The sequence below is a fragment of the Pleurodeles waltl genome, chromosome 6 (assembly GCF_031143425.1).
Source record: "Pleurodeles waltl isolate 20211129_DDA chromosome 6, aPleWal1.hap1.20221129, whole genome shotgun sequence".
Classification (NCBI taxonomy): Eukaryota; Metazoa; Chordata; class Amphibia; order Caudata; family Salamandridae; genus Pleurodeles; species Pleurodeles waltl.
Window position 1 is genome coordinate 644,513,342 of NC_090445.1, and position 25,515 is coordinate 644,538,856.

Here is a 25,515-nt window from a genome sequence, read left to right on the forward strand (position 1 = left end):
TTAGTCCATAAATAGTCCATAAATCCTAGTGACAATATGATAGCGTTATTCTTATGCTTCACTCTCCTCATCACCATTTTAATATTGTCATCTTGTGTCATCCTGGTTATTGCAGCTCACGCTTTGCTATCTAAAATGCAGTTGTTTTATTAAATCAGTCATTAAAACTTATACTGCTTCTTATTGTCATTTATATATGAGACCGAATTGTGAGTGAGAGAACCGGATGAGACCTGAGTGACCACGACTTCCCTGAGAAGCCTAATATGTCATGCGCTCGGCTGCCCAATCATCCCTATCTTCTGGTAGAGATAAGGCACTGCTAGTTAGCAAGAGCAAAATCCGGATTTAGGGCAACAGGTGTCACCCGCAGTGGGTCAGACTCAGTCTCCCACACCGTGGACGATCTTACTGCTCAAAGTCCAGTAGTCTCATTAGAATAATGAGAGCCTACGCGACAAGGGAAAATGAGGGGGAACATCCAAACACATAAGGACAATCCATTTTTGTGCCCTGAGGGTCCAGACACAGATTCACTTCTGCCGCCACCTTTCGATGGGGCTTGCGTGGTGACTAGCTGTGAGATTAATCTGCACAGAGGCACTGACGTTCCCTGTTGCTGTGGGAAGCTCAGAGCCCTACCCTGTGTACAAACGTAGTGATGAGCCCTGCATGTTTGTCCATTACTGATCCGTTACATATTTGTCCACACTAAGGTTGCTCTGTCTTCACTCTTCTGTATTATCTGCCGTGCCATAGCTGCCCTATCCCCTTATTTGCCTTTAGCTGATCTCCGGCTTTAGGACAAATCTGGTTTGAAAGATACTATGTGAACTCAAGGGTTGCCCTAACAGACTCCTGACTAGACCTGCACGAAACCATAACACCATGGAGCCCAATACTGACACAGGGTACACATGCCCACACACTTGAACAGGACACTTTTGTGCAATGCACCTCTGAAAATATGTGAACACATGCAGCCTGGGCTGCTGGTCCACCACAGCCACAGGAGGAACATAGGTAATTTACATTAGTCAAACTGACGTGTACATGACAATTTTATGATTGGAATTGAGGCTGTGTCGCAAACACTGCACCTAACAAACATGTTCAAATGCCTGACATATGGGTAGTTTATACACAAGTCACCATGAAGTGGTAGTCAATAATTAATTACATGTGAGGGGTAACATATCCGACATAGCTGTCATCAACCATCCTTGATCTTCCCTGTGTATTGTTTGTCGTGGGAAATGTATTGTCCCCAAAGTCAAACAACTACACACAGCAAATGAGTCGACACATATTGCAAACACATATCATGACTGTTGTACCTCATTGATTGCCATCTGATGTTGATACCCATTTGTAACACATTTATACATGAACATCACGCCAAATGTATTGCATGCCGTTCCAACAGAAGCTCACAAATAGTTGTAACAGTCAATTCACACACAAAGCACACAGGCCATGATTTATATTTTTGTGGCGCAGCCTTGCCGTCATTTATTGACACAAAATCTGCGCAAACTTACAAATTCTATTTAAATTTCCTAACTTTGCGCTGTTTTTGCATCAGTAAAAAAAAAGGAATTCCTGCACAAAGATAGTAGAAATGTGGGCAGCAGTTGCGTGGTCTACCACATGTGGCCATACAATAGAACACACACTGCAGGCCATACCATCCTATCTTCGTCTAGATATAGGCTGCATGCATGTTAAACAATGAAAGACCATGCAAACACAGTTTGAGTCCGAAATTTTGACACAAATGCATCGAAAAAACACGCAAATGCACACTAAACATCAATGGGTCCCTAGGGTTAATTCCACTAGGGCACCCCATGCAGGCAGATATCCATAAAAATAGTAGTTTCCCGGTAAGGCATGGGATTTTGACGCACATGTAGCTTATGCGTCAAAAATATTCACACAAGTTACGTATGCGTCAAAAACATTAAACACAAGATGGAAAACAGGGTGCAAAGGGGACAGGAAGTGATGTAATAGGAAATCTTGTTTACAGACATGGTACAGTGGGTGTACTTTCACTTTGCAGTCTGTGATTTTTCTTGACTGTGTGGCTGTGTTGGTCTTGCTCTCTTGTGGATTGTTTATATTGTCTCTTGTGTGGTCTATCTTTTGTCTTTTGGTGTATCCTTATTGTATTTTGTACCTGTGTAAGTGTTTTTGTGTTTTTCATTGTTGTCTGAATTGTATTTGTACTGTTGGGTGTCTGTTTGTAGGTTAGATTAGTTTGGGGTAGGTGGGGTCTGTCATTGGGGTTTGTAAGTTTCCTTTTTTCTACTTTCTTTATTTTTAATTTTATTGTCAAAATACTGTACTATACCATGTCGGGAAGGGTGAGGTTGGGGCGCATGGGTGAGGAGGAGCTTGGGGCATTTGTGTTGCGGGTGTGCCACTTTCTTCAAATGATGATGGAGGCAGGGGGGCATGTGATACTAGGGTATCACACAGAGGCAAGATGGCTGCGCTGGAAGAAGGTGCTCTTCCACCTTAAACGAGTATTCAACACCTCCAGGTGTAGTTATTCCTAGTTTGTTTTAATGGGGTAACGGGAGAAAGCTTAGCTTTTGCTTGCAGACTCGTGCCCCCGTCACCTAGTGACTTTTAACCTACTTAGCTTGCTCTGTCTTGGACCATTTATTTAATTAAATCTTCTAAGATGGCTGCCGTGTTTATAGTTAGTCCCTTTTGTTTAGAGTTATGTTATCAGTGTCACCTGGCTAAGGCGTCAACTCATACAACAAAGACAAACAAACTTTAGGGGCTCACATTAGAAATTACCGTCCCAAGCATACAGCGTTATCTGTTGTTTTGGAACAACCTACGTCAGGGGTCCAAGTAGATCTGTATAAATACATTACACTTTAGACAGATAATCAGAGGGATTCCGACCATATACCATCGCTGCTATCGATGCAGCACGTCGCCTTGACGCTGACCCGGACTTCGTGTTCTGACGAAGTTTGAGCTCAAGACCTCATTCAAAGTAACCAGGGTTGGGGGCTCCTTTCAGGGACATGGCATTGGCAGATTAGGTTTAACATACCCAGCTCTCCTCTAGGTAGAAGGTTAGGCCTATTATAAGAGGGTACATGGACATATGATACGTTTCATGTCTTCCTATGCTAATACAAGATGGTGGGGGTCTTCATAATTATGACCCTCGTCTTTGCAATTCTATCTCTTGTAGTGTTCATTATCTTAATCATTGCAGCCAATATGATTTACCGCATTATGTTGAGTAAAAACTATTGAAGCATCTTTGTTATTGCCTGTGTTTGGTTGAGATATAATCTATCTGTGAGAAAGGGGTTATCTCCGTTTAACCACGACATTCCCTGAGATGTCATATTTCTGAGTCCATGCGTAAAGGCTGCCATAAATTACTTTTGACTGTTTAGGTTGTTGGTGAGGTACTGCTAGTGAGTCGGAAGGGTTGGGACTACAGTTGTGACTTATTGTAGGACAGGCATAGTCACCTACAAACATAAGTACTGTCATCCCCAAACCAGCAGTCTTGCCCAGGGCAAGAGTTCAAACTACGACAGCTGAAGCATTGCTGGGCTGACCTGGTGGCCCGAGAACAGGACCTGCTGGAGCACCTGGGTGTGGTGATCGCTGGCCCTGTTGGTGAGTATCACATTGACAAATGTGTACAGTACAATGCTCCTGAGTGACAGTAGCAGATGTTGTGACGTGCTGTATGCAATGTTTGTGGCCATGTGGAATGCAAGCTGAAGAAACTGTTAGTGTACCAGTAATGAGATGTATTACACATGTTAATACATTGTAACAATGCAGTCCAGAGTTTCGTTGAGCCATGTCCGACTATTATTCAGGGCCATGTGTACCAAGCTATTTATGACTTTCACTAGCGGCTAAGTTTACTGAATTTTTGTGTTTACGTCAGGGCAAATATTCATTCAAATGCACAGACCAAAGTTTGCCATTCTGCTATCAGATTGCACAATCACAAAACAGGTTTTTCTAGTGGCCTTTAGAATTAGGTGTTCCAATCCTATCATTGAGTCGCAGGTGGCTATTTGTTTTTATTCTTGGTCACAAATGCTGGCACTAAGCTATTGCAGTAACCATCCGTTTCAACTTGGTGCTAACCCATTTTCATAATAGGAGGGGTCCCCATGGGATCCCTTTCTCTTTGTGAATGCATGGCAAAAACTTTTTCTGAGCATGAAGTTGTGCCACAGAAATAGGTTGTTAAAATACTTTCTGTTCACCCCTGCTGAAATCATGCTGCATTGCAACGAATATTTACATCCCAATATGAAAGCAGTCACAGACATGGTGGTCTGCTGAGCTCAGCAGGCCAGCATCCCTGTGAGGGCAGCCATTCCCAAGGGGTTTGCAAAATGAGACCTACCTCATCATTATTCAAGAGGTAGGTCATTTGCTACCCCATTTTTGAATTGCAAACAGTGTAATTTTGAGTGTTCTACCTCTGATCATCCAACATGCTAATTGCTAGTTGCTAAGTCTCGTAATGTGTGAATCACAGTACCTGATATAGGTACATATGGCCTTGAGTGACACATTTCAGGTTCAATGACTACACCTGTGCCCATGAATTCTGTCAATGATGATCAGCTAAGACACTGTCAGCATACCATATTTTGCAGTTCTGGGACAGAAAAGTGGACATTCCAGGTTTAGCACTACATTGTCATCATTAAACACACATGATCCCTGCCATCATGTTGTCATAAGGGGCATATATGGCTTGGGGACACTGCCAATGGGGCATTCGTCACCTACATACAAATGTGCCACATCTGTTATGGAGCACTGAAAGCAAGATAATTGCTGACTGAAAATAGACCCACATGTCCATCACACAGTTACTCATTGTCCCTTGATGCACAAGCCACAATACCTGGGTCACTTGTATTGCAGTGCACCAGGGAAGTGCCATGGCAACTGTCACCCAATTACAAATAATGAAATGGAGTACCATTTGAAATGGATATGCCGCAAAAGTGTGTAGTCAGGTTTAGCACCACATGATTGTTAGGACCAGTGCATGTGTGCATATGTGTGTCTATCACTCACTGGCGTGTCAGTGTCAATGCAAGTTTGCAGTGGTATATCTGTTGGAGTGTGTCTACATGCCTGATCTGCATCTCAATCATATAAAATGTCACACACTGTGATATGTTCTTTCCACGTTTGTACAGTGATCAGACATTGAGCATATATCTCCTTTCCATGTCTTAAAGGTGGACCGGCCCCCTATACCATAGGGTAGTGGCTCAATTGGGGGACCCAGACGTATCCAGTATGTGTGAAAATGTCTGTCCTGTTTTGTGATTGCAGCTGCTGTGTGATTGACTCTTGTGTGTTGGACTCATTGCAAGATAAGATGAGCTGGCACGTGATCTGATATATGACTTGACTGGAGGTTGACATAGTGTTCCATGCGAGGGTTAGACATTCACTGGCAGAGAGTCATATCTTGGGAGTCTTGTGCTGCGCAATAGGCAGCAGCAGGTGAACAAGGTGATTATTAGCAACATGTAGGCCCACGTTTGATTTGGAGGTGGTCCAGTGTCAGAATATTGACAGCAAGTCATACCCTAATTTACACAAGACAGTGATGCATCAGTTTTCCACACAAAATTGTGGATCCCTGTATTGTAATGTACATGTAGGACTGTATAGGTGACTGTCCCCCAGCATCTAGCCCCAAATGTTGTACTCCATTTACGTGGCACTTAAGTGGTATGTTATAGGCATGCATGCTGGTCAAGGCCAGATGTGTGCTTGCATCAATGTGGGTGGTTTAGGAAATGGGTCAGTGAGATCTGATGTTGATGGTTGTCCACAAATAGAAACATTAATGTAGATGTGATTGACCAATGGATACCTTGCTCCTAGTTGGCAGGCCTCCTTACATGTGTTCCATTCACTCAATCCATGCACAGCTAGACAAGGCTTTATGTTTGTCCTTGACGGTTGTGATGAAGTATTGTATGCCCATCCCCCCTGAGGCACAGGGATAGGGGGAGAAAATATATGTAGGTAGGTGTGTTGGTCACAGTGTAGATGACAGACATCTAATTCAAGCATGCATGTGTACTAAACAACACTGCCCCCTTATGACAACTGCATACCATCCTGCCAATTACATATACCAATCACAGGTCTTGTGTGCCTTGATGTTGATCCAGCTGATAGAGATTAGTCGGCCTGGCACATGTTGAGTACTTGCTGCATTTGCATTGTGGGACATTGCACTACATAAATGCACAGATCTCTTAATTTGGTACACACCTTGTTGTGCTTTGCGGTGCTGTTAAATACTTGATGGGTAGGCCGCGTTGCCATGTCATTCCTCAGGGACAATCTATCATCTGTTCTGTGATTTAGAATGCATGTGCAATTTGAGGGAGAGTGTTAGATTATCATCTGTACATGCATCACACAATGACGACAATAATGTTTGCATGTCTCTTTTTTACAGCTGCCAACATGAATGCCGCAGAGATTAGAGTTCCAGAGGCAGGCAGTGCGAGATAGGCATATCCTGGATGTGGAGTCTGTCTTTTGAATGATGGCAAGATGCTATCGTTGGGAGAGAGCCACTGGAGTATGGCAGGCTTTTAGCCAAGGGGGCACGGCATTGGCCACAACAGGTGTCGCCACCACCACGACTGCAGGCAGTAGCACAGTGGCCACCAGTATATCAGCCACACCTACAGCACCCTCAAACTCGGGAGCTACAGCCACAACACCTGCTGCACCGTCACTTCCAGCACCCCTGACCACGGCACCTGCAGTTGCTACAACATCAGGGACACAGACCACCACAGCAGCTGCTTTGGACATGGACGCAATCAGGCAGCTACAGAGGGACATGCAGAAGGTCCTGAAGAAAATTGACAGTCTCCAGCGGGACGTTGACTGGAATAGCCAGAGGTTCAAATAAATTCAGAAAACTCTGAGGAGGGCATATCTCTAAGTCCTGCATTGCCTCACCCCCTAATTACGTCCCCTCCCTCTTCTTTCCTTATCCTGTTTATTAGTCAGTTTAGGGGGTTTAGTGATAGGTTAGAGTAGGCTATTAGTTTAGATAGAATAAGTAGTTTGGGGGGCGTGGGGGTTATATTATTACATGTTAGTTTGTGGGTGGGTGGGGGTTGATGTTGGGGCTTTTGTGTATTCTATCATAAAAAAAAGGAAAAAAATTACAAAATACTTAAAACATACAAAAAAATATATATTTGTTTAGTATTAGTTAGTATCTGTTTAGGTTAGTATATGTTGTCCTACATGTGACCCGTCATACAAAGGGGGTTGGGGGCTAATGTTTAGAGTGTTTAGTTACATGAAGTAAGTAAGTTTAGCATAGGGTAGTTGTGGCCAGTTGCAGGTAATGTATAGTCAGGATAGGTTAGGTTAGTATAGGTGTGTGACATAGTTTTGAGTTTTCTTTTAGACATATTTAATAAAGTTTTAGGTACTCCTTTACGGTATGTGTAATATTCTTGGGGACCTGGGCCTTTGCATGAGTGTACAGTGCTAAATTTGTGTTGGCCTGTATATTCCATCCTGCATCCACATCCCACTCTTGGCATGTTAATTCCCACTTCCAACTGAGCTGTCACATTGGCAGCTACAACAAAGCTACATCTCTATGCATCTGCTATCCATTGTACCCACCACTCAAGGTGACTATAGTTTCAATGTATTGGACAGGTAGGTGTGATTTTTAAGTTGTCATTGTTTGGGTCCTGTGTTGGAATCTTGGGCACTGTGGGACGTCTGCCTGCAGCCTGATGTTCACGTGAACCCTGATAAACTGAGTGGTGTAAATTTCTTATGAAGTTAAGTATACAAAATTCACGCCTATGGGTTTAAATTGTACTTCCAGGTGACGTTATTGGCCAAACACTCTTACACAGCCATTCCTGTTGCATGTTGTGGTTGTGGCATTTATGTTTTGAGTCAAATGTCACATACACAATGATTGTATTGTAGGGGATGTGGCCAGCACTGAGTATAATCTTATAGATACCTTGGGCCTGACATATACTATTTTTACACAGCATTTGACTCATTTTTTAATGAAACAGCAGCACAAACGTACAAATTGCAATGATATTTTGTGAGTTAGTGCTGCTTTTACTTGAGCAATGAGCCACAAGCAGCACAGATGATTTTAAAATCCAGACCCTTGTGCATAGATATCAGCCCACATTATTTCTGCGTTCTTGTATTGACATTCTGTGACCATTGACATGTTACATGCATCACAAATCTCCAACAAAGTAGATGTGTCACATTACACAGAGACAAAGTGGTTGTGTGGGTGCTGTTTATTTTAAAGTGCTGTAGTGCAAAATTTACATAGTCCAGGTTTGTGAGTCCATTAGTGTGAAGCATTCTATTGTGACGCAGAACAAGTGCAATGTTGAGGGACATGCCATCGGACTTGCTGCAATGGAGTGGCATTCAGTGCAGAGGAACATGAATTGCCAATTGAATAGTGAGAGACAATTGCAGTCCATAGTGGTAAGGATAACAGTGTATCGAAGAAGAATGCATGTCACCAACTGTAGCAAGACTAGCATGTTGTCAAGCACAGGACAAAGGAAAAACAGTGCCCATGTGGCATGGGCCGCTGCTACCGGGTACTCCTACTGGTGAAGGTAATCTGTTCCACGTCTTCATCCTCTGGTGTGTGTGTCATCTCCTCTGCCCTTGATGGTGGTGGTGGGTTTGAGGGGGCAACACACACTTCAGTGGTTGGAGAAGTGGACTATGAATTCCAGGTAGCTGGCAACTGTGGAACTATTAAGGGCATAACTGCAGCAAGGAGGAGCTGCTGGTTATTGAGTATGGCAGCAACATCCCTGTGGTAGGCAGCCATGTCTGCCCTGAGGGGGGCCAGCTTGTTGTCATGCATGCAGCTAAAAGGTTGGGAGGCCAGGTGTTGTGGCAACTCCCTCACTGCAGTGGTGAGGTCCCTCACACACTGCTGGAGTCCTTGCAGTAGTGATTGTTGGACTTGCATGGCTGCTGACTGTTCTGCGGATGTCATCATGCACATGCGCATCCCCTGAAGGCTGGCTGACATAGTTTGCATCCCCAACCGCACCTCCTTGGCCAGCGTTCCCTGTACTCCCACAAATGTCCTCTCAAAGGCAATCCCAGTGTCATCAGATTCCTCAGCTGTGTTGGAGCTGTCCTTTCGTACATTTGGGGTGGTGGGTGGTTCCTCTGGGATGGCTGCTACATGTGTGCTCCTCCTTGCGACTGGAGGTGGTGTCTGGAGGGTTCCCAGGACATCTTGGAGGGTTTCCTGGCTGAAGGTTGTCAGCTCGTCATCCATGTCATCAAGATAGTCCAGGACAGGCAAATCCACAGGAGAGCCATCGTCTTCTGCAATGAGATATTATACAATTAGTGTGTCTTTGTTGTGGCAGTTGTAATGTGACGTCACTAAATTCCTATTGGTGGAACATTGTAATGTGGTTTCCCGTTCATTGTTCCTGTCATTAATATTTGCATTCTCTCAGGCCTATGCCCCACCTGCATTTCACTTGTAGTGAGGGCAGTTTGGGCAATTGTCTGCATCACATATTCTAGATGTAGGTTCTGTCCAAATTGTGGCTTGCCACCTTCTTGTCCTAATCAACCCTCCCTCTGCTACCATTAGCATGGTGAGGCCCTGCAATGCTTGTTGGTGTGCTGATGCCACATACACCACACATAACAATATGGCCCTGACCCAGTCTATCATTTTTCACATACACCTATAGAGTTTTGATACCTAGCACCATACCATGTATTGCATGGGCATGACAAGATACAGGTGTCAGCATTGGTAGTTTCTCATGTTGATGTTTGCGTTTGTGTGCTACATTGCATTGCATTGATGGGCCTGGCAGAGTTCCATTTCCTCTTATGACTGTGCAGGTGTATTTCACTAGCTACTAACATATGTCCTTCCCCTCAATGCTGTTGTCTTAGCGCCATGACACTTGAGATGTTGCATGGTGGCATTGCAGCAACTGTAACACAGGCATAGGGCTAGACCCTGGAATGGGCAGCATGGGTATGAGATTGCTGCTGTGTACTTCATAAAGTGACAGTGCCTGATGTTTATTGAGTCTATGGACATGAGCAGTTGACAGGAGTTGCACTTGGATAGGGATTGAAGGGGATTGATCATGTAGTCATACAGAACCCTCATTTTGAGTGTGTTTGTGCCATGGGCACCTAACTACCATTTCCTAATTGACCAGCACACACAGCACAGGTAGTAGTGGCAAGTGTTGTCAATGGTAAATTACGCTTGAGCCAATGGCCTGAGACTGGGAATTGTCCTCTAGTTTACATTCTGACAATATCAGCTGTCCTGTGACAGCAACCCAGTTTTACGTTCTATCCTACCCTCCTGGTCTGCTTTTGCATTTCCAGCAGCCTCGGCATGGTGGTGTACCCCCATGCAAAGGTTGTTGGTGTTGTGTTGTGCTATGCCCATGCACAGCCCATGCACCAGTGCCATGCCCCTTTGCCCTTTTCACAGCCTGATTTCCAGGGCTGACATGCATTGTGTAGTAGGTCTGTACCTTCCCCTTCTTGCACGTGCCATTAAAGCATTTTGGTCCCCCATGCAACTTACCCTGCATACGTGTTGTTTCCTAGAAGTCTGTGCTGTCCTGTCCTGTGATTCCTGTGACGATCTCCTCCAGGATGATGACTGCAACCATCTCCTCCATCTCGTTCAGTGTCTCCTGCGGTGCTGGACTCCCATCTCCAGTCTGCAGTGCTGCCTTCCTGTTCCTTGCCATTTTCTCCTTTGTCCTGTGCTTGCAGTCATGCCAGTGTTTCTTACACTTGTGACAGTTCTCCTGACCTCTGCCACACTGTTAATCGTGTCCACAATTTGTTGACAAATTGCCTCTCTCCTCCCAATTGGCAATTTAGAGGTGATGAATAGTTGATGCGGGTGCTCTGTCACCTCTCTGACCAGTATTTCATGCTCCTCTGTGCTGAAACAACACTTTCTCTTCTTCTTGTCTCTCTCCTGGGTCTTGTCTGTGTCCTCCTGGCTGGTTCCTGGTAGATTGAGGTCTCCCTGGGGTCTCTCCTGGCTTCTGGGATACATTTTTGGGCTCCTTAGCACTGTTTGCTGCGTTTGCGTCACTTTTTGGCGCTATTGCGGTGAAAAATAGCGCATATCTGATTTGTGATGTTTTCTGTGTCGCAGACCGGATTAGAGTCATTTTTCCTGCGTTAACGTCATTTTGCCTTATGACATGGCGCAATGGTTAGCGTAAAAAATTACACTAACCTCTTCTTAGCGCCACCGTACGCCAAAGTATAAATTTGATGCACGGATGGCCCTAAGAAATGGCGTTAGCCCGCGTTAAAAGTTTTGACGCCAAACTGCCTTAGTGGGGAGGAAAAAGAGAGTGACACACACACGCAACACGCAACACCCCCACCCTCACCCACAACAACACACACACCAATACACCCCTCAGCCCCCCCTAGAAGAACGCAAGGACAAAAGGAAATTATTGTAACCATTGTAATCAATAAACATCCATTAGTCAAAAATGTATATACACTATTAACAAATATGTACACCAAGAATTCAAGTCCAGGTACTGTACCTATATAGTCCGTGGACCACTGGGCCCAAAATACATGGGCGAGGCCCACACTCGATACCCGATCGAAACGGAGAGAACACTGCAGGGGCATCAGATCAAAATAAAACAGGCACCTCAGGGGGAAGGGAATGGGGGCACCTCAGCCGGATGAGTGCACAACTCCAGCTCCACGAGGGGGCTCCATGCCCATTGATGTATCCTGGGGAGTGCAAAGCCACAGTCTCTCAAATCTCTCCAGTGGGTGGTTTGCCCACTGCTTTATCCTGGGGAGTGCAAAGCCACAGTCTCTCAAGTCTCTCCAGTGGGTGGGTTGCCCACTGCTTTATCCTGGGGAGTGCAAAGCCACAGTCTCTCAAGTCTCTCCAGCCATACCTGGAAGAACGCAAGGACAAAAGGAAATGATTGTAACCATTGTAATCAATAAACATCCATTAGTCAAAAATGTATATACACTATTAACAAATATGTACACCAAGAATTCAAGTCCAGGTGCTGCACCTATATAGTCCGTGGACCACTGGGCCCAAAATACATGGGCAAGGCCCACACTCGATACCCGATCGAAACGGAGAGAAAACTGCAGGGGCATCAGATCGAAATAAAACAGGCACCTCAGGGGGAAGGGACGGTGGGCACCTCAGCTGGATGAGTGCACGACGCCAGCTCCACGAGGGGGCACCATGCCCATTGATGAATGCTGGGGAGTGCAAAGCCACAGTCTCTCAAGTCTCTCCAGTGGGTGGTTTGCCCACTGCTTTATCCTGGGGAGTGCAAAGCCACAGTCTTTCAAGTCTCTCCATTGGGTGGGTTGCCCACTGCTTTATCCTGGGGAGTGCAAAGTTACAGTCTCTCAAGTCGCTCTAGTGGGTGGTTTGGCCACTACTGTATCCTGGGGAGTGCAAAGCCATGGTCTCTCAGGTGGATGCGTTTCTCCACTGGTTCTGGAGGGGGCTTTGTGCCCAGAGTGCTTCATCCTGCCAAGGACTGAGGTAGTGGATGCCTTTCTCCAATGGTTCTGGAGGGGGCTTACTGCCCAGAGTGCTTCATCCTGCCAAGGACTGAGGTAGTGGATGCCTTTCTCCACTGGTTCTGGAGGGGGCTTTGTGCCCAGAGTGTTTCATCCTGCTGAGGACTGAGGTAGTGGATGCCTTTCTCCACTGGTTCTGGAGGGGGCTTTGTGTCCAGAGTGCTTCATCCTGCCAAGGATCGGGTGAGTGGATGCCTTTCTCCACTGGTTCTGGAGGGGGTTTTGTGCCCAGAGTGCTTCATCCTGCCAAGGAATGAGGTACTGGATGTGACACTCCACTGACAGTGGGGCAACATTGAAGCTGCCCAGGCCCCTGGAACTGACCACCAGCCTCGTACGAATTACCACTGGGGATGGCAGCCAGGTCTGCGGTGGTGCCACTGTCTCAGGATGTCGCGTGGCCGCTGGCGGTGCTTGCGGCGGGGTCAGTAGCAGGGGTGCTTGCGGTGGTCACTGGGGCGGCGGTGCTTGCGGCGGTCATTGGGCCGGCAGTGCTGGTGGCGGCCTCACTGACTGCGGTGCTGGTGGCGGCCGCACTGACTGCGGTCAGGTGGCTGGCTCACTGACTGCTGTGCTGGTGGCTGGCTCACTGACTGCCTTGCTGGCGGCGGTGTCAGTAGCGGCGGTGCTGATGGTGGGCTCACAGACTGCATTGCTGGCGGCGGTGTGAGTAGCGGCAGTGCTGGTGGCGGGCTCACTGACCGCGGTGCTGGTGGCAGTCATTGGGCCGGCTGTGCTGGTGGCGGCCTCACTGACTGCGGAGCTGGTTGCGGCCTCACTGACTGCGGTGCAGGTGGCTGGCTCACTGACTGCCGTGCTGGTGGCTGGCTCACTGACTGCCGTGCTGGTGGCTGGCTACCTGACTGCCGTGATGGCGGCGGTGTCAGTAGCAGCGATGCTGGTGGCGGGTTCACAGACTGCGGTGCTGGCGGCGGTGTGAGTAGCGGCAATACTGCTGGCGGGCTCACTGACCGCGTTGCTGGCGGCGGTGTCAGTAGCGGCGGTGCTGGTGGCGGGCTCACTGACTGCAGTTCTGCTGAATGGCACAGTGTCTGCGGTGCTGGTGAAGGGCTCAGTATCTGGGGTGCTGGCAGCGGTGTCCGTGGTGGCGGTGCATGTGGCGGTGCTGGTGGCGGTCTTGTCAGCCGTGCAGGTTGGCGGCGACGTTGACTTGCCTTTTTTTTTCAGGCCCTTCCCAAACTTGGATGGTGGCGCCGCTGTCTTGCCACTCCCAACTATTGTCTTTGCTGAGCCCCTGGTGGCAGGTGTTTTGGCCTTCTCCCTCTGGGATGGGGGCAACTTCTTCTGTTTTGGAGGTGGGGGAATGTCCTTGAACTCGCTCCTTGGAACACTGGCAGACCTGTTGCTTGGTGCACTCCAGAATCCAGATATTGGTGGCACCACTGTGCCCGGTAATGTGGTGGCTGAGGTGCTTGGTTGGGGTCTGGAAAGGCGGGCCCAAGGGGACGGACGGGGGGGGGAGGTGTAAGGAAGAGGTCAACAATTGAGAGGAAAAGCTTTTTTGACACACTAGGACGGGTAGATGGAGGGGATTTGAGAGTGGAGGAAGAGGTAGTGGTTGTAGAAGGTGTTCGTATGCTGACTTTGGGTGAAGGTGCCTGGGCTGGAGGCTGTCGTGAGATGGATGGCTGTTGAGTGGGTGTGTGACTGCGTTTGTGTAGTTTAGGAGGAGGGCTCACAGACACACTCGGAGAGGACACAGGGGATGTGTGAATGGTAGCGGGGGTGGTGAGTGCGCGTGAGCGGTGTGTGGTGATGGGCGTGCTGGTGATGGAGATAGTGGCTGAAGATGTAGTGCATGCAGGTGTGAGTGGAGATGTGACAGGGAGGGAGGAGGAGACGTGGAGGAGGGGGACACAGTGGAGGCAGTGGATGTTGGAATGTGTGCATGGGTATGATGCTTGTGTGAGTGCTTGTGGGATGTGTGGTGCTTATGTTTTCCAGAGCCACCCTCGTGTGTTGAGGTGTGTGCATGCTGGTCTGATGGTGTGCTTGGGATAGGCTGAGGTACTGGGGATTGGGTCTGGGTGGAGGAAGTTGGAGTGGGGAGGCTGGACACAGGGACAATGGCTGCCATCAGTGCAGAGGCCACAGCCTGAAATGCTCGCTGTTGGGCTGCCTGGCCAGAATGAATGCTCTCCAGGTATGCATTTGTCTGTTGCAACTGCCTCTGTACACCCTGGATGGCATTCAGAATGGTAGACTGCCCAGCAGTGAGGGATCTCAGGAGGTCAATAGCCTCCTCACTGAGGGCAGCAGGGCTGACTGGGGCAGGGCCTGAGGTGCCTGGGGCAAAGGAGATGCCCACCCTCCTGGGTGAGGGGCCACGGGACACATGCTGAGGGGCTGCTGGGAGGCGGTGCTGGTAGGGGGGTGGCGGCTGTACCTGTAGATGCAGTGGGCACAGAGGGACCCGCCACCACAAGGGAGCTCCTGTCAGAGGAAGAGTCAGTGTCGCTGGTCTCAGCTCCTGTCCCCGCCCTGGAGCTCCCCTCTCAGACTCAGTTATCTCGCCCTCCAGGGTCATGTGGGATGCAGCTCCCTCCTGCTCTGGTGGCACAGCTCCCCCGCCTAATGATGCTAATGCACACAAGAACAGGGAGACCACAAAAAGGGGGGGGGAGAAAGAAGAAAGACATGTTCAGTGCATACAATACTGCTACCGTCGGCGGACACTACAGACACAGCAGCCCTCTGCACTACAGAGTTCCCTAATTAATCACAGGGACATGGGGTACATGGCCTATGCCCGATTGCTGCACACATGGAAGTCACAGGAGCCTGACTAGGTGTAGATGGCTCTTACCACTGGTGGGGATGGGGTGCCACTTAGCCTGCCTCACAAAGGGTCCTTGCCTACAAAGCTCGCCCTAGCCTAGGGGAACCCACTGCCCAGCTCGCCCACCCAGACACATCCAATGCGCGCAGAGTCAGATGGATGTGACGGTACTCACCCCCTTGTGGCTGCTGTGATGTCCTCAAGCGCCCATCCAACTCCGGATACGCCACCACCAGGATCCGGAACATCAGGGGGGTCATGGTGCGATGGGCACCCCTACCACGTTGGGAGGCCATCCCCAGCTGGGCCTCCGCCGTCTTCTTGCTGCAGCGGCGAATGTCCTCTCATCTTTTACGGCAGCGGGTGCTCTGTCTGTGGTGGACCCCCAGTGTCAGGACGTCCTTGGCGATGGCATGCCAAATATCCTTCTTCTGGTGGGCGCTGACCTAGAGGAATAGTACAGGGGAAAATTTAAAACTTTAACCGTCCGGACCGTCACAGTCATTGTCCCACGTTCCCACCCTTGCCCTGACGCACATACACTCACCGTCCGATCATGCTGGCCTCATCTCCCCACCCCCGTATCTTCCATCCACACCACTCCAAACAGTCATTGCCCATACAGCATGCTCACAGTGTACTCACCTGTTTGTCTGGAGGACCGTAGAGTAGCGTGTACTGGGGGAGGACCCCATCCACTAGTTTATCCAACTCCTCCGATGTGAAGGCAGGGGCCCTTTCCCCAAACACATGAGCCATCGTCGCTTCCAGACTGAGGTCACAGCAGCACTTGCAGTGTAGGTCCTCTCCTGTCGAAGATCAGGTATCAAGTGAGTGAACAGACAGAAAATGGCGGTCACGTCCACGGGGGTGCGTACAGTCACCGCCGGCATACCTCGTCATTGGCTCCTGGAACCCATAGGGTGCAATGTTAACCAATGCAGGATTGCGCCTCGGTCTTCGACTGCCTACTGCGACGGTGTAGAACGCCAGCGCAGTTACCTCATATCCCCTTGTCCCACATTACAGGTCAGGCAGCCGCCATTTCAGGGGGCCACATGGCATTAATTTTAAATGCGTCACACATATACATGCCTTGCATATACACAGAGACAGGCACATAGCGTATTGACAAATGTGTGCAATAAAATTGTTTTTTTACTACCTCAGTGTTGGCTGACTCTGTGCTCGCTGTTCTCATCCTTAGGGCACGTCCGCTGGGGCAGGTGAGGAGATGACGGCATCCTCCGGTGTACAGACCGCTGGTGGACCTGTCGACAATGGAAGAGAGACGTCTAATAGTCACCTACAGACTTGATCGTGCCACAATCCAGGAACTGTGTGCCCAGTTGTAGCCAGACCTGATGTCAGCTATCCGCCATCCCACAGCAATCCCCCCTCTAGTGCAGGTCCTGTCAGTACTCTATTTCCTGGCAAGTGGGTCTTTTCAAACAACAGTGGCCATAGCGTCAGGGAAGTCCCAGCCTATGTTCTCCAACATGTTGTCCAGAGTGTTGTCTGCCCTGCTGAAACACATGTGCAGCTACATCGTGTCCCCTCAGGTGGAGGATTTGCCTACAGTGAAAGGTGACTTCTATGCCCTGGAACATATCCCCAACATCATAGGTGCCATTGATGGGACACATGTGGCCTTGGCCCCCCCCCCGCAGGAGTGAACAGGTGTACAGAAACCGGAAGAGCTACCATTCAATGAATGTGCAAATGGTGTATTTGGCCGACCAGTACATCTCCCATGTGAACGCCAAGTTTCCTGGCTCAGTACATGACGCTTACATTCTGGGGAATAGCAGCATCCCTTATGTAATGGGGCAAGTCAAGAGGCACTGTGTGTGGCTAATAGGTGAGGACAAGGACCCTATACCCTGTAAATAGTTGTCTGGGGTTGTCCCTAAGGGTTAGTGTGTGTCTAACAGATTTCCCTCCACATTTGCAGTTGACTCTGGTTATCCCAACCTGTCATGGCTACTGACCCCAGTGAGAAATCCCAGGGCAAGGGCAGAGGAACGCTACAATGAGGCACATGGGCGAACTAGGGGAGTGATAGAAAAGACCTTCGGCATCCTGAAGGCCAGGTTCCGGTGCCTCCATATGACAGGTGGTTCCCTATTCTACTCACCAAAGAAGGTGTGCCAGATCATCATGGCCTGCTGTATGCTGCACAACTTGGCTTTGCGACGACAGATGCCTTTGCTGCAGGAGGATGGTCCAGAAGGAGGTCTTGTGGCAGCTGTGGAGCCTGTGGACAGTGAAGAAGAGGAGGCAGAAGAAGAGGACATAGACAACAGAAACTACGTGATCCAGCAATACTTCCAGTGAGACACAGGTAAGAAGACATCACTGCCTCCTACATCTGATAAAATTGTTAGACCTATCATCTGTCTGTCACTTTCACCCAGTGTATGGACCCTGAATTGTCACCTTGCCTTTCCATTTCTCAGATGTGGGTCCCACTGTGTGACCTCTGCTATGTTACCTCATGGACTAGAGCTGTGTGACATAGGTATGTTGACAATAGAATGGACATTGCTATTTTCCTCAGTTATTGCAAATACACATTTGTGAAAGCACAGACTGACTCCAGATTGTTTTGTGACTCAAGGGTGTTTATTTAAGTGCAAAATAGTGGAGGGGGTTGTAAAATGGCCAGGGGTGATGTCGAGGAATGTCCATGGCAGAGTCCAGTTATTTGTCTCACAGGGGCATTGCCCAAAGGGGCATAGGAAGAGGAGCTAGGGCAGTTTAAGCATGGACAGGGTGACAAAGTGGGACAGAAGGATGACATTCAGGGTGGTCTCATTTCTTGGCGGGGGTCTCGTCATTGTTCTCTGTCTTTGTCCTGGTTCTCAGGGACCGCTTGCGGGATGGTTCTCCATCTGCAGGGGGTGGGGTGCTGGTGTCGTGGTCCTGTGGCGGTGCCTCCTGTCCACTAGCGCCGGTGGAGGTGGAGGTGGAGGCTGTTCATCATCCAGGCTAGTGTCAGGGGCCCCTTGTTGTGCCACAGTGTCCCTCCTGGTGTTCTCAAGGTCCTTCAGCACCCCTACAATGGTGCCCAGGGTAGTGTTGATGGATTTGAGTTCCTCCCTGAACCCCAAATACTGTTCCTCCTGCAGCCGCTGGGTCTCCTGAAACTTGGCCAGTACCGTTGCCATCGTCTCCTGGGAATTATGGTACGCTACCATGATGTTGGAGAGTGCCTCGTGGAGAGTGGGTTCCCTGGACCTGTCCTCCCCCTGTCGCACAGCAGACCTCCCACTTCCCCTGTTTTCCTGGGCCTCTGTCCCCTGAACCATGTGCCCACTGCCACTGCCCCCAGGTCCCTGCTGTTCTTGGGGTGGTGGGTTTGCCTGGGTTCCCTGTGGTGGTGGACACACTGCTGCTTGACGTGTCCTGGGGACAGAGGTATGGGCCCGCTGGGTGGGTGCTGTTCTGGTGTTTCCTGAGGGGGGAGGCTCTGTGGTGGCCTGTGACTGTGTCAGGGGAACCGACTGTCCCGAGGTCCCAGGTGGGACGGGCTGGTCATCTAGATCCAGTTGGACAGAGCTGCTGTCTTCACTGTGGGCCTCTTCTGTGGGGGGGTGGAGATGTCTGGAACCTCCTGTCCGGTGACGTTGGGTAGGGGTCCTGCAGTGGTGTAAAGGCATGATTATTGCATCTGTGTGTGCCATGGTGTGCAATGGGTGGGTGACCCTGTACCCCAGTGCTTAAATTCTTGTGTTGGGCCTTGTGTGATAATTGTTTTGGGGTCTGTGTGGGTATCTGTAGTGGACATGCTTTGGTGATGGGTGTCCATGCTTTGTTGTTGCATGCAGGGCTTGGTGTTGGGATGTGTGGTTTGTGATAATGGGACATATGTGAGGAGTTGGAGTGATGGGGTGAGGGTGAGGGTGGAGGTATCTGATAGCATGCAGGTAGGGTGGGGGATATGGTAGTTAAAGATTTGACTTACCAGAGTTCATTCCTCCTGCTACTCCTGCGAGGCCCTCAGGATGCAGTATAGCCAAGACCTGCTCCTCCCATGTCCACCGCCAGTCCTCTGAACTTAAATGTGGTGTCTTGAGACCACGGAACGCACCTTCCCCGTAGGTCGTTCCACCTCTTCCTGATGTCATCCCATTTTCTTGGATGCTGTCCCACTGCGTTGACCCTATCCACGATTCTGCGCAATAGCTCCATCTTCCTAGCTATGGAGGTGTGCTGCACCTGTGATCCGAATAGCTGTGGCGCTACCAGGATGATTTCCTCCACCATGACCCTGAGCTCCTCCTCAGAAAACCTGGGGTGTCTTTGCGGTGCCATGGGGTGGTGTGGGTGATGTGTGAGGTGGTGTATGTTGTGATGTGTGAGGGGATGTGTTTGTGTGTGTTGTGTGAGGTGCGTGGATGTTGTGTGAGTGATGGTGTTGAGTGCCTGTGGATGCTAGTTTGTTGATGGTGGTGTCTCTCTCTGGCCTTCTGTCGCAATGCTGGTTGTAAGGGTTTGTGGGTGACGTGGGTGTGTGTTTTATATTGTATTGAGTGTGTGGGAGTGGTGTGTGTATGTGTATCAGGTGTGTGTATTTCGAATTGTCCAATGTGGTTGTGTTTTTTAAATGTGTGTGTATTTTGAGCGTGGCGGTGTGTACCGCCAATGGTTTACCGCGGTTGAAAGACCGCCGCGTGGATTCGTGGGTCGTGGTAGTGTGGGCGTATTCTTGTTGGCGTGACGGTGGATGTTTTGTTATCGCCAGTTTATCACTGACCTTTGGTGTGGTGGACTTGTGTAGGTGTCTGGATTTTGGCAGATTCCGAGCTGTGGGTCGTTATAGCTGTAGCGGAATTCCACGGCCGTGGCGGTGTGTTGGCGGTCTTCTGCACGGCGGTAAGCAGGATTTACCGCCAATGTTGTATTGAGGGCCAATGTGTTAAGTATTTGTACAAACACACACTGTAATACAGTGAACCACTACAAAATGACACAATACAGGTTTAGAAAAAAAGGAAATATTTTATCAAAATAAACAAGGCCAAATACGAAAAATACACAATACACAGGTAAAAATACGAATTTAGCACTGAAAAGCAAGAAAACAGTGCTTTGAGGCACAAATACAGCAAGTTGGTATTATGCGGCGTCCTGACGGAGTAGTTTCGTACAATGCGACACCAATAGCGCCGTTTATGGAGTTGTTCGACCCCCAGGTACAGTACCTTAAGAAACAAGTAGAAAACACGCCGGTGAATGGAGTCGGGGAGAGCGGCTTCACTGGGTCTGATGTGGCGTTGGTTCCGGTACCATGGGGGATAAGGACTGCTACGTCGCGCAGCGGCGTGGGGTCCTCACTACAGGGTGGTGGTGATGAGGCGGCATCAGATGCAAAGTCGGTCCCTTGGTTCCGGCAGATGTGAAGTCTGGTGGAGTCACGATGCAGTGGGTCAACCTCACGGGGTCGCAATGATGTCACAGGGCCGCAGGTGCTGCGATGGCATGGGATCGTCACGGACGTTGGACTTACAACACTCAGGTGTCAGCGAAGTCATGCGGAATCAGCAGCTGCAGTAGCGCGAGGCATACAGGGTTGTAGGACTTCTACGAGGTCCACAGTCTCGGGCAGGCGGCGTTGCGGTTCCGGGGTGGTGGCATCAGCTCAGAGGGTCATAGGATTTGTCGCACTCAGTGAGGTGCATGGCCTCGAGGCCAGCGGCGTCCTGGTTCCGGGCAGCGGCATCCTTTGCAAAGTCACATGGCAAAGTCAGGCGTCGTTAGACTGTTTTTTCTCCAGGAATTCACTTCCAGGGGGCCAGGAACGAGAATTGCACCCTCTGGCAAGCTAGAGTCCACAGCAAGTGGACTCAGTACTGGATGGTGAAGCCTTTGCTGTCCCTGAGGCTTCAAAACAGGAGGCAAGCTCTACTCCAAGCCCGTGGATTTACTTCTCAAGCAGGAATGCAACAAAGTCTAGTCTCTGTCCCCTTGCACAGGCAGAAGCAGCAACTGCAGGATAGCCCAACACAGTGCAGTCACAGGCCAGGGCAGCCCTTCCCCTCAGCTCTTCAGCTCTTTTCCAGGCAGAGGTTCCGCTTGAATCCATGGAGTAATCTTAAGTCTGGAGTTTTTGGTCCTCTTCTTATACCACTTTCTGCCATTGAAGTAGGCCTACTTCAAAGTAAAATCTCAAGTGTCTGTAAGATCCTTTCTTTTCCAGGCCAGGCCCCAGCCTCACACCAGGAGGAGGATGGAGACTGCATTGTATGAGGGCAGGCACAACCCATTCAGGTGTGAGTGACCACTCCTCCTCTCCTCTCCAGTCCAGATGGCTCATCAGGATATGCGGCTACACCCCAGACCTCTTTGTGTCACTGTCTAGAGAGAGGTGCAAACAGCCCAACTGTTAAACTGACCCAGACAGGGAATCCACAAACAGGCAGAGTCACAGAATGGTTTAAGCAGGAAAATGTCTACTTTCTAAAAGTGGCATTTTGAAACACACAACCCAAAAAAAATTCACTAAAAGATGTATTTATAAATTGTGAGCTCAGAGACCCATAACTCCATATTTCTATCTACTCCCAATGGGAATCTGCACTTTAATCACAGTTAATGTTAAGCTATGAGAGAGCTAGGCCTTGCAACAGTGAAGACAGAATTTAGCAGTATTTTACTGTCAGGACATGTAAAACACATAAGTACATGCCCTACCTTTAACATACATTGCACCCTGCACCTGGGGCTACCTAGGGCCTACCTTAGGGGTGCCTTACATGTATAAAAATTGAAGGTTTAGGACAGGCAAGTGGGTACACTTGCCAAGTCAAATTGCCAGTTCAAGACTGCACACACAGACACTGCCGTTTACGGGGCTACTTATTTGGGTGGCACAATCAGTGCTGCAGGCCCACTAGTAGCATTTGGTTTACAGGCCCTAGGCATCTCTAGTGCACTGTACTAGGGACTTACTAGTAAATCAAATATGCCAATCATGGAAAGCCAATTACATATACACTTTACATAGGAGCACTTGCACTTTATCACTGGATAGCAGTGGTAAAGTGCAGAGGGTAACAAAAACTTCAAAAACAGAGGTAAGCACACATCAACAACCGGGGAAACAGAGGCAAAAAGCTAGGGGAGGCCACGCCAATGATGTCTAACAGGTAGATATGTCATGTTTGGTTTCTACGAACTTGTAATGAGAAACTCTCTTTAATGGTAAAGTCAGATCTATCATTACAGATTTGAAAAAGGCACTTTTAGAAAGCTGACATTTTCCTTACCTTACCTTACCCTCTGTGCCTGCAGCCTGTCTTAGGTCACATGACTGGGTGAAACTGACAGTTGAGACTTTGTGAATTCATCCTAGACAGTCACACAATAGTGGGATTAGAGGAGCCTGAATAGGCCATTACCTGACTTGATGGGAGGGCTTAGCTAAGCACAGCCTCACTTACACCTGGTTGGGCTCTGCCACTACACAATAGGCGTAACAACCCTGTATTGTCAGTGCAGCCAGCTAGTAACTAGGGCAGAGGAGGCAGGAAAATCCTGGAACTTCAAAGAACCCTTCAAGAAACTTCTACCAACTTCTAAAAGCAGGGGACCAGGGTATAAAGATAGGGCTCTCAGACCCACTCTTCAATTCACTATTGGACCTGTGGAAGGACTCTCAGAGAACTGCCTTCGGCTGTGACCGGCTTTGCATTTTACCGAACTGCTGCTGTACCTGGAAGGACTGCTTTGCTGCCGGGAACCTGCCTTAAACCTTTCGGAGGCCATCCCTGCTGTGGTGGCCTGCATCTTCACCTGTTCCGAGGACTTCAGAAGTGATATAGAAGTCTAGTTAGGTGACCTCCTGTTCAGAGCCACAGTGATGTAACAGGTTCCCACCACCTTGAACCTGCACCTGGACCCAGTCAGAGTGTGTCTTGAGCCCTAAGTGGTCTCCATCCACTGCTGGACCCAAGGTTGTGGTGCTAAAAAAGCCCAGGTGGCCATTTTCCAGAATTTAGCACTTGCTATTTTGAATCTTAAAGTTTAAAAATTCATAACTCCAGTTCTTCTAAATGGATTTTGATAGTTTCAGTGTCAAATATTTTATTAAAATGTACTCTGTGTTTCTAAATTGGTTTGCGATTTTCATTGTGTTGTGTTTTCACTGCATTGGTGTTTGTGTGCTGCACAAAAACATAACACATTGCCTCTAAGTTTAGCCTGGCTGCTTTTTGTGCCAAGCTACCCAAGATTAAGCACAGGTTAAGTTAGAGACTTTTTGTGGTTCCCCCGCAAGGCTCACCAGGGCTCACACCCCAGTGAACCAACAACCCAATTTCCCACAATTGGCAATCAGGTGGTAGAGTTAACGAACTGAAATATTATGGAGTATGAGCAAAGTGGTTAAGGTTCCAGAGAGTCTTAAAAAAGGTCATACAAAACCTGTTGAACATGGGGTACTTGACTGAAGTGATGTTGGCAGACCACTATCTGATGGTCAAGAGTGTCTTGAGGAGGTGAATATTGCACTTGACAATGGGGTCACCACACCTTCTTCTAAGTTGTTTATCTACCAAAAAGGCAACAGCCTCAACATAATAAACGGACACCAAGATGGCTACAGGATATGTGCAGTAGGAGAACATAATATTAGATGTATTATTCATATTATGCTCAATAATGCTTCATATATTTCTTATTGTTCATATGTACATTTTTTGTAGTATGGATTGTGTTGAGCAATATATGTTTAAATAGTTTGTGTTGTTGGGTGTTTACTACCTATGTACTATCTCTGATTATTAACAAAGGGGAATGTGTGGTATCTCAGTTGGAATCTTGGTGTCGAACCTAGATTCAGAACAAACACCTAGATTCCAGCTGGGACAGTTGGCCCAGAATTCCTCCTGTAAAGGGGGATTTTTAATTGAGTACAACTAACCTGCAGGTGTGGAGGCCTCATACCTGGACAAGTGGAATACGATACTTATCTCCTGTTTCATGGATCCTAACTGGATTGGAGGGGGAAGAGTAGAAGTGAGATGAGCAGCATCAAAACACAATCCATGTTAACTAATATTGCGAGTTTTATGAAAAAGCACTTCTATATATTATATTAACTTGTTTCAACTACAATCACAATATTTCTGTTTCTGTATTAGATTTAACATAACAAATAATTATTTAGTCACTAACTGTGTATGTCTAAAAGGCTTTTACAATTTCTTTAATAATGATGTGGTTCTTTTTTCCATGAAACACATTATAATTGTTGTTTGCTTTCAATTATTAATAATATTTCATTTCTCGTGTGCATTATTTGACAGTGTTTGACTTGTTACTTTTCTTTGACTGCTTCCTTAAGATTCTTTACATGATACGCTGTTTGTGTGAGACTGCATGTGTGAAACTGCGTGTGATCGTTTCTGCTTCTGTGAAGGTTTTCTGCCTGTTTGAGAAAATCTGCCTTTGTAAGACTGTCTTCCATGTGGGACTATTAGCGTTTTTGAGACTTTGCAATTCTTCTGCGTTCTACATCACAATCTATGCAGAAGTAATATGGTAGTAGCTAAAACAAAAGCAGTATGAATGAGGTAGACCAAAGCACACCTGAGCATTTGTAGGAGTCACCATACTCTTTCACTGCATTGCATACCGAAACCAAAAAGAGGTGTTCTGCTGACATTGTGATGTTCTGATAATGGAACTCTGGTTGTCCTTTGTGACACGTTGGCTAGTGACCAGGGCTGCGAGGCCTAAGCGCTTGTGTATATCTTGTCAGAAAACCACGTCTTAGGAAGACAATTAGAGGAAACAAACCCCGCCCAAAAGAGCGGCGAGGAACAACCACCCTGCCAATAGATGGCAGCCAAAGGTTTCTATCGGCCTTGTCGCGGGACAGGTGAAAGCGAGGCCAAGAAGGATGGAACAGGTAATGCTAAGTTTTCTTAGAAGCTCTTATATTCCAGAAGAATTCAAATATGTTCCCATGCTCGACTGAACTGTATAATTTATTTATATAGACTCGG